A 10,010-nucleotide genomic window follows, 5' to 3' on the forward strand; every position below is an offset into this window, starting at 1 on the left:
CCGTTCCAGTACCCCATTGTGGCAGTGGGTGTATTGTGATGTCACAGTGCACACTTGTATCATAGCAATTTGAATTATGATATTACAGTGTTCAGTACTGACATTGTAACGCCCCATTCTGACATCAAAATTCCCCACTGAAAATGTCTAAGATGACATTGGAAGTGCCCCTTTGTGTCCTGACAGTCCTCAGCTGTAAATAGCCATGCTTCATTCTGTGTGCCATCACAGGGACAATTTTGATAATTCCATGCTCTGTTGCTATATCACAGTGCTCAAGTGGGTCATCATGTCGGTTTGTGACGTCACTTGCTAGTGCTATTAGAACATGAATTATGACATCACAGCACTTCATTTTTATATCAAATGCTCCATTGTTGCATCACAATGCACCACTGGGCCATCACATTGCTCCATTGTTACATCACAATGCTCCATTGCTACATCACAATGCACTACTGGGTAATCATAATGTTCCATTTTTACATCACAATGCTCCATTGTTATGTCACAATGCACCACTCTTACACCACAATGCACCATCCACAATGCACCACTCTTACACCACAATGCACCACTCTTACACCACAATGCACCACTCTTACACCACAATGCACCACTCTTACACCACAATGCACCATCCACAATGCACCACTCTTACACCACAATGCACCACTCTTACACCACAATGCACCACTCTTACACCACAATGCACCACTCTTACACCACAATGCACCACTCTTACACCACAATGCACCACTCTTACACCACAATGCACCATTCTTACACCACAATGCACCACTCTTACACCACAATGCACCATCCACAATGCACCACTCTTACACCACAATGCACCACTCTTACACCACAATGCACCACTCTTACACCACAATGCACCACTCTTACACCACAATGCACCACTCTTACACCACAATGCACCACTCTTACACCACAATGCACCACTCTTACACCACAATGCACCACTCTTACACCACAATGCACCACTCTTACACCACAATGCACCACTCTTACACCACAATGCACCATTCTTACACCACAATGCACCACTCTTACACCACAATGCACCACTCTTACACCACAATGCACCATTCTTACACCACAATGCACCATTCTTACACCACAATGCACCACTCTTACACCACAATGCACCACTCTTACACCACAATGCACCATCCACAATGCACCACTCTTTCATCACAATGCACCACTCTTACACCACAATGCACCATTCTTACACCACAATGCACCACTCTTTCATCACAATGCACCACTCTTTCATCACAATGCACCACTCTTTCATCACAATGCACCATTCTTATACCACAATGCACCATTCTTACACCACAATGCACCACTCTTACACCACAATGCACCATTGGGTCATCATAATGCATCACTGGGTTATCACAGTGTACATTTTGACATCATAATACCTCATTATTTGAACACAATGTGGCATAACAAGGGACATTATTTCATGACATAATACACAAGTCTCTGTGGTGACACCGTTGTTACACTTTGTATTCCATTGTATTCCATAACAATATCTCAATGTGACATCACAAGCCCTATTACATGCTCACAATGCCTCTTTGTGATGGCAGAATGCTCAATCCTGATATCCCTCTTTCCATTGTGATATTAGAGTTCTCTGTTGTGACATCCCAGTGCTGATTGTGACATGACAGTGATCCATTCTGACTTTAAAAAGATGAATGGTTGACTTAGGGTTACTATCGCTGTGATGAAACACCATGACCAAAAGTGAGTTGGGGAGGAAAGGTTCATTTGGCTCACACTTCCACATCACAGTTCATCATAAAAGGAAGTCAGGACAGGAACTCAGACAGGGCAGGAGCCTGGGAGCAGGAGCTGATACAGAAGCCATGGAGGAGTGCTGCTTACTGGCTTGCTCAGCCTGCTTTCTTATAGCTTCCAGGACCCCTTTCCAGGGTGGCCCCATAGACAATGGGCTGAGCCCTCCCCCATCAGTCACTAAGAAAATGTCCTACAGCTCCCCCTCCTCTCCAGAGACCTTAGCTTGTACCAAATTGACATGAAACCAGCCAGCACACCTGACCCTTATCCACATGACACACAAACTCACTACTAGCCCACAACCTTTCCTTTCCTATTCACCTTCAAGATCTCACATCAACAGAAACATCACAATATAAAATATAAAATATTTGAAATTTTATTAGTCCCACAGACTTTAAAAATTCAAACACCTAAACCGGAATCCTGGGCTTTCCAGATTCTCAGAAATGGGGCAGCCAGGGAAAGAAGTTGACTGTTACCTCTGGAATTAAGAGACAGAAATGAAAGACAGAATTGCAAAGACAAAGATGAATGTTTCTCTTGCTTCAAAGATCAAAACAAAAATATTAAATGATAATTAAATGATTCAATCTTCAAGATCTCTCTAAAGCACAACATCAGAGCACTAGCTCGGCCCTTAGTAAAGAGAAAGAGAATTCTCGAGGAATTACTACCGGAAAGATGCAACTACAGAAAGAAGCAGAGAAACTGAATTTTGAGAATACCTTTCTTGGCTTAAAGCTAAATACCTTGAATAAGAAGCTTACAGAAACAGAACCATATGTGAGCAATGATCTGTTAACTGCAATCGAAATGAAGCAGTCTTCCCGAGTTCCATCAAAGTTCTTCTCTCCTGTCAGCTAACAAGAACAAAGTGCAAGCCTGCACATCTTCCATATGCAAGGGGTCTATTAACCTCAGAGAATGATGCTGCTGATGGTGCTGATGATAAATGGAATACAAAGTGTAACAACAGAACTATATCAAAGACGTCACCTGGTAGTACCTCTTCGGTATCAAGACCACCTTTAGTCTTACACCAATGTAATTTGGAAGGATTCCTTCCTAAAGAAGATAATCAAAAACAATGTGGTTCAGGTCATTCAGAACACACTTCAAGTGTTAATGTACTTCCTAATGAGAGCCATTGCCACCCAGATCAAAGTCCCAAGAGTTCTCTGAGTGAGATGAAATGGCTCCATCTCCCAACCTCAGAAGGGAAACAGTGTCACTTGGTAATATGTCTAAGAGGAAGAAGTGTGTGTCTTCAACTGCGGACATACCGTATGCGACAGATTTAGATCACCAACCAATTTCAAGTCCAGGATCAAATTGGAATAATGAGATAAATGGTCAATACTAATGACACCAGTAATAACACGCAAAGAAATACAGAGTGTTTTCTGGACTTGCCTTCTGAGTCTTCCAGTGACCCTAATGCAAAGCGCATGGAGCGAGTACAAAAGAACCCTGATACCTCTCACTTCCAGAAAACTGTGTCTGAAGATGCTGACATGGCGTTAACTGCTACTGACCTAGGCAAGATTGTAACAATTTCAAAAAGCAATAACAATCGAAATAAGAAAAAGGTAGGTTGCAGGAAGGAGATTTGCCGAAATTTGAAAGGTATGAGCTCCAATAAAAAGAGAGAAAGCTCAAAGAGAGAATGTAAAGATAGCTCAGAAGGAGACGCTGAGGGAAAGACTGATGAAACCAGACCAGGAGGAGGCTCTGGTGTCCTGGATGGCAGAGTGGATTCAGAAGGTCCAAACTGCATTTCCAATACTGAACAGCCACCACAGGTAAACACGCAGAAGAAAAGAACCCCCCAGAACAGCTCAGATCAGGAGAACATTCAAAATACAAAGAGGAGGCAAACATATACGACAGATGAACAAGAGGAAACATACCCTTTCTCTGGACATTCAGTCAAATTTCTTCAAGATGGTAAATTTGATCTGTGTCAGAACACCCTACATCATAATTTAAGTGAGCCTTCTCGACGGACACTTGTGAGTCATAAATCAGAAAAAGATAACCCATTTCCAAATCAAGATGATTAAAGACACCATTTCTGAAAACCTAGAAGTTACAAATGAATTTCGTGAAGCTGATCTTTCCATCCAAGATAATGTATGTGACCATGAGACTCAGACAATGTTGGGCTCGAAACAGTCTGTCAATGCTCAACAGAATCAAACGAAAATAAATAAGACTAAGCAGAAAGTAAATCGAAGAACAGAAATAATTTCTACCACGAACCACATACATGAGGGCAATGATAAAGGTATTCACGTCCTAGAAAAGGCAACTTTCCCTTCCAAACCCAAGCAAATAAAGAAACCAGCAGGGGAAACCTAGAGGCTACAGGGGAACTTGAAACACCTCTTCTCTTCACAAGAGACCGTGGAAGCTCACGTGACTATAAGACCCAGAATGTTCTGGAACTGCACAAGCAAATTCCTGGTATGTACCCTGGTCAGAATGAGTCTCAAATTAGCAAAAATCCCAGGCAGAAAGTAAATCGCAAGACAGAAGTAATTTCTGGAGTGAATTGTTTTAGTAGTGTATTAGTCAGGGCTCTCTAGAGTCACAGAATTTATGTGTCGTCTCTATATAGTAAAGGGATTTGTTGACGACTTACAGTCTGCAGTCCAACTCCCAACAATGGTCAGCAGCAGCTCTGAATGGGAGTCCAAGGATCTAGCAGTTGCTCAGTCCCACAAGGCAAGCAGGTGAAGGGGAGAGAGAAGGAGAGAGAGAGAGAGAGGGAGGGAGGGAGGGAGGGAGGGAGGGAGAGAGGGAAGGAGGGAGGGAGAGAGAAAGAGAGAGAGAGAGAGAGAGAGAGAGAGAGAGAGAGAGAGAGAGAGAGAGAGAGATCTTCCTTTTTCCAATGTCCTTATGTAGGTCTCCAGCAGAAGGTGTGACCCAGATTAAAGGTGTGTCCAACCATGCCTTTAATCCCAGATAAATTTGAACTCAGAGGTCTTCCTGTCTTAATCTTCTGGAATTCATATCCACAATGCCTCAAGATCCAGGTCAGAAACTTGTATCTCCCAGCCTCCAGATTAGGATCACAGGTGAGCCTTCCAATTCTGGATTGTAGTTCATTCCAGATATAGTCAAGTTGACAACCAGGAATAGCAACTTCAAGTAGTGACAAAGGTGTTTATTGTTCAGAAAAGGATAAGTCTTTCTTGCTACAAAAGGATAAAGATATTCCTGGAACCTTAAAAGACTTAAGTGAGTTTGATACACCTGCTTTTTGTAACAAAGGTAATACAAAGTCATGTGATTATAAGTCTGAAATACTCTTGGGGTTAAAAGACATGACCTTAATATGCAACCTGTTTGTCAAGATGATCCAAAAGTAGATAAGAAGCTTAGACAAAAGGTGAAGGGAAAGACAGAAACAATTTCTAAAATCACCCAAATACATGAACATGATGCAGGAAGTGCACGTGACCCATTCAATAAGCAGCTCTGTCAGAAGGTTCATATATCAGAAATCACTTCTCAAATGAGCCAAATACATGGGACTATTGTTGAAGATGGGAATGGCTTTAAAAGCGCTCTCAAAGATTGCCAAGATGTTATAAGTTGTGACTTTAGGGAAATCAACAGTAATAAAAGGAAACATTGTGATTCAAGATCCTTGCACACTAGTTAAAAAAACCAAACAAACAAGGAAAACAGCATCGTGTCAAGCAGGGAACAGTTAACAGATTCTTCACAGGTGTCTGTCACCTCAGACTCTGGCTTAAAACACCGTCCAAATGAAGCAGATACTAGTCCCGGAGAGCGGACTAACCTGCCAAACAAGCAGAAGCAATGCACTGCGAGGTCACCGGGAGATGCCATCTCTGTGAGCGTGGGAAAGGCAGGAAGGCACCCAGCCAAAGCAATTAGTGAAATGACACCCAAATCAAAGAAAAGAAAGCCCCTTCTAGGCTGTTCTTCTCCTGAAACCCATGGAACGGTGGAGATAACACCCAACACTGACCTCACTAAGGCTGTTGACCCCCAACAGCCTGAGGAGGAGAACTATTTGGAGAATGAGAAAATTGCCAAGAGTAAGCCAGACTTTTGTGCGAAGGTGTTGAAACCCTTATCTCAGACATGTTCATCTAACATAAAGAATTCTTCCTTGGGGGGCTGGAGACAGTGGTTAAGAGCACCGACTGCTCTTCCAAAGGTCCTGAGTTCAAATCCCAGCAACCACATGGTGGCTCACAACTATCTGTAAAGAGATCTGATGCCATCTCCTGGAGTGTCTGAAGATAGCTACAGTGTACTCATATAAATAAAAAATAAATATTAAAAAAAATTCTTCCTTGGACAGTATGCGTAAGAGTTCTCTACCTTTGAGTATTTCTTCTGGTAAAAACCTGATGCTGGAAGAAAATTCTTCCCTAGAGAGAATATGCATCTTCCAAGCTGGTGATGACGCCCATGAGGAGATAGAGGCAGGCACGCGTAATCCCCACCACAGAACACAAAAGTCGAGACCAGGTAGCAGAACGCTCCTGGTTCTGGTGGATACCAGTTCTGCTTCAAGCAACACTGCTAAACCCTGAGAATGAGTCAGAAGGGCAGTCCTCACACCTGATGAGAAGGAAAAGGCAGTGCCCGCCCCTCTCAACCTGTCAGAGCCAAGCCTTAAAGGGCAAGTGTTGCAGTGTTGCTAATGTGCTTTTGAGGAACGCTTTGCCTGGGTTAGTATTGGAGCCCTCCTGAATATCACTGACTCATATGAATCTGTTACACAGTGTGAACCTGATAGAGATTAAGTCAAAAGGAGCCCTTTTTCTGCTTTTTCCCCCTCTAGTTTTAAATTAATTTTGTTTCATTTAAATTCTATCTGATTACTGTCATTTTAAAAACTTTAATTGGTAGCTTTAATTTATTTTTAGTTTGTTGAATACAATTTACCAACCACCATTTTCATAGCTATCACATACATTTATTTCTGGTGTTGCTCCCTAGAAGTCAGTGTGCTCTATATTTCCTTTGGTCCCAAAGAATAGCAATTTTTAAAAAACTTTTTTTTTAACTGCGGATATATAGTAGTGAAGAAAGACTTCTAGCTCTCTCCCAATTTACCCACTCCTCAGGTTCTATAATTATCAAAATTGTGCTCTATTTGATTCAGATGTTGTACTTTTAAAGCGTATCTCTGAGTGATTTCATTGCTAAATAAAGAATAAGATTTTTTTCTGAAAAAAAAATTCAAACACCTAAAAAAATTTTAGTCTCTAAAAAAAAAAAAAAAAAAAAAAAGCCAGTCTCGGCTGGGCATGGTGGCACATGCCTTTCATCCCAGTACTCTCTGAGTCCAAGGCCAGCCTGATCTACAAAGCCATACAGGATCGCAACCCACAGTTTAAGAAGCTGAACTGTCATTTATACAATCAGAATATGTTGTCTGAATGACAAAAACAATCAAAGAAGTTACCCTCAAAATGATCTTTCTCCAGTCCCGGCTGCTTGAAAAGCTAAAGGAGCGCCATCTTGGGTGAAGCTCAGCCTGAGATGCTTGGCGAGATCTTCCTTGCCTATCATTTTTGATTTTCAAGACAGGGTTTCTCTGTGTAGCCCTGGCTGTCCCGAAACTCGATCTGTAGACCAGGCTGGCCGAGAACTCAAAGAGCCATCTGCCTCTGCCTCCTGAGTGCTGGGATTATCCTGAGTACTAGCCATACCTTGTCTAAAATAATAAAAACAAACAAACAAAAAAATGTTTCTAGTTTGAGTTTTGAACCCTTCTAACCTTCAAAACTGAAGCCTGAAGCTTTCTGAAAGGTAGAATTATTTATAATGCTCAATGTTATTTCTGCCTTCAAAGGCACAAGATTTTTCTTGTCACTTTTCAGTGCTTCTTTTTTTTTTTTTTTTTTTTTTTTTTTGAGACAGTGTTTCTCTGTGTAGCCCTGGCTGTCCTGGAACTCACTCTGTAGAACAGGCTGGCCTCGAATTCAGAAATCCACCTGCTTCTGCCTCCCAAGTGCTGGGATTAAAGGCATGCGCCACCACTGCCCAGCTTTTTCAGCGCTTCTTGTACGTATTTCCCATCAACACCCCCGCCCCTGCCTCCTACCCACTCTTCAGAGTCCCCTGCCTCTCCCACATTTACTGAGCCAAGCTGTCCTCCTCCTGGGGCCTGCTCCTGCCTTCCTGCCTTCCTCCTACCTATCTTCAACATCTGAGTTTTAAGACAGGCCAGGACTACACAGAGAGACCTGGTCTTGAAGAAAAAAAAATTAAAAAGTCATTTAAAATCCAAAGTCTCTCAACTGTGGGCTCCTGTTAACTAAAAAGAAAAAAAAAAAAAAAAAAAAAACCTCAATACTTTTACTTCAAGAGGGAAGACCTAGGGCACTACCACAATCTGATCAAAGCGAAATCAAACTCCCAAACTATAAATAACTTAATGTACAACTATCTGGGATTCACTCACCATCTTTTAGGCTCCTCCAAGGGGTTTGGGTCACTTCTCCCTGGCTCTGCCTTCTATAGCAAGCACAGCTTGTCTGCAGGCTCCATTCCCCACAGCTGCTGTTCTTGATGGTCATCCCATGGTACTGGCATCTCCAAAACGCTGGGGATCTTCTGCCACAACTGGGCTGCACTTTCACCAGTCGCCTCTCCTGGACTCTCTTCATGGTGCCCACTCTCAACTTCTCAGCATGACCCCTTCAATCCTGGGCCCTCAACAGCCACTGAGGCTGCACCTTCACCAACGGCCTCTCCTGGCCTCTCCTAGTGCTAAGCCTCAACTGTTCTTCGGGACTTCAAAATCAGTACCACCTGGGTGACTCAGCATCCATCAATTGTCTTAGAAAAACAAAGCTTTTACTTCAGTGGTGCTGGTCTCTTGTTAATCACAGCTCTGGCTGACCAGAACCACAGATACTTCACACAAATGGGGTACTTCTCACAGCAGTACCCCACTATCCTGGTACTATCCTGGTTTCTATTGTTGTGATGAAACACTAGGAACAAAAGCAAGTTGTGAGGAGTAAAGGGTTTACTTGGCTTACACATTCACACCACTATTCATCATCGAAGGAAGTCAGGACAGGAACTCAAAGAGAGCAGGAACCTGGAAGCAGACACTGATGCAGAGGCCATGGAGGGATACTGCTTACTGGCTTGCTCAGCTCAGTTCTTATAGCACCCAAGACCACCAGCCCATGGCAGCACCACCTAGAATGGGCTGGGCCCTCTTACATCAATCACTAACTAAGAAAATGCCCTACAGGCTTGCCTACAGCCCAATCTTCTTGAGGAATTTTCTCAGGTGAGGCTTCTTCCTCTCCAGTGACTCTAGCTCATGTCAAGTTGCTGTAAAATGCTCACACATAAATTGCTACATTATTCCACCACAATACCCCAATGTGCCACCATTACGTCCCATTATTCCAATGCTCCCTTATGCCACCACGATGCACCACTGCGAAATTTCGCTATTGTGTGGTGTGCTGGCTAGTTTTATGTCAACTGGCACAAACTAGAGTCATCAGAGAGGAGGGAGCCTCAGTTAAGAAAACTGCCTCTGGGGGACTGGTGAGATGGCTCAGTGGTTAAGAGCACCGACTGCTCTTCCAAAGATCCTGAGTTCAAATCCCAGCAACCACATGGTGGCTCACAACCATCTGTAATGAAGTCTGATACTCTCTTCTGGAGTGTCTGAAGACAGCTACAGTGTACTTACATATAATAAATAAATAAATCTAAAAAAAAAAAAAAGAAAGAAAACTGCCTCTGCAGGCTGGAGAGATGGCTCAGCAGATAAGAGCACCGACTGCTCTTCTGAAGGTCATGAGTTCAAATCCCAGCAACCACATGGTGGCTTGCAACCATCTGTAATGAGATCTGATGCCCTCTTCTGCTGCATCTGAAGACAACTACAGTGTACTTACATATAATAAATAAATCTAAAGAAAAAGAGAAAGAAAGAAACTGCCTCTGCATCAGTGCCTGCCTCCAGGTTCCTGCCCTGTTCCTGTCCTCACTTCCTTTGATGATGACCTGGGATCTGGAAGTATAAGCCACATAAAGTCTTTCCTCCCTGAGTTGCTTTGGTCTTGGTGTTTCATTACAGCAATAGTGACCAACACTGTGACAGTACAGTCACTGAGCTATTGCAATATACTATTTTGCCA

The 10,010-nt window shown here is 42.9% G+C and overlaps 1 pseudogene; it reads left to right on the forward strand.

Moving 5' to 3' along the window:
- The first annotated feature begins 2,345 nt into the window (after positions 1 to 2,345).
- On the forward strand, positions 2,346 to 6,533 carry LOC110294942 (shugoshin 2A pseudogene; annotated as a pseudogene).
- The last annotated feature ends 3,477 nt before the right edge of the window (positions 6,534 to 10,010 follow it).

The sequence above is a fragment of the Mus caroli genome, unplaced genomic scaffold (genome assembly GCF_978045245.1).
Source record: "Mus caroli unplaced genomic scaffold, Mus_caroli_1 scaffold_4, whole genome shotgun sequence".
In the NCBI taxonomy this organism is placed as follows: Eukaryota; Metazoa; Chordata; class Mammalia; order Rodentia; family Muridae; genus Mus; species Mus caroli.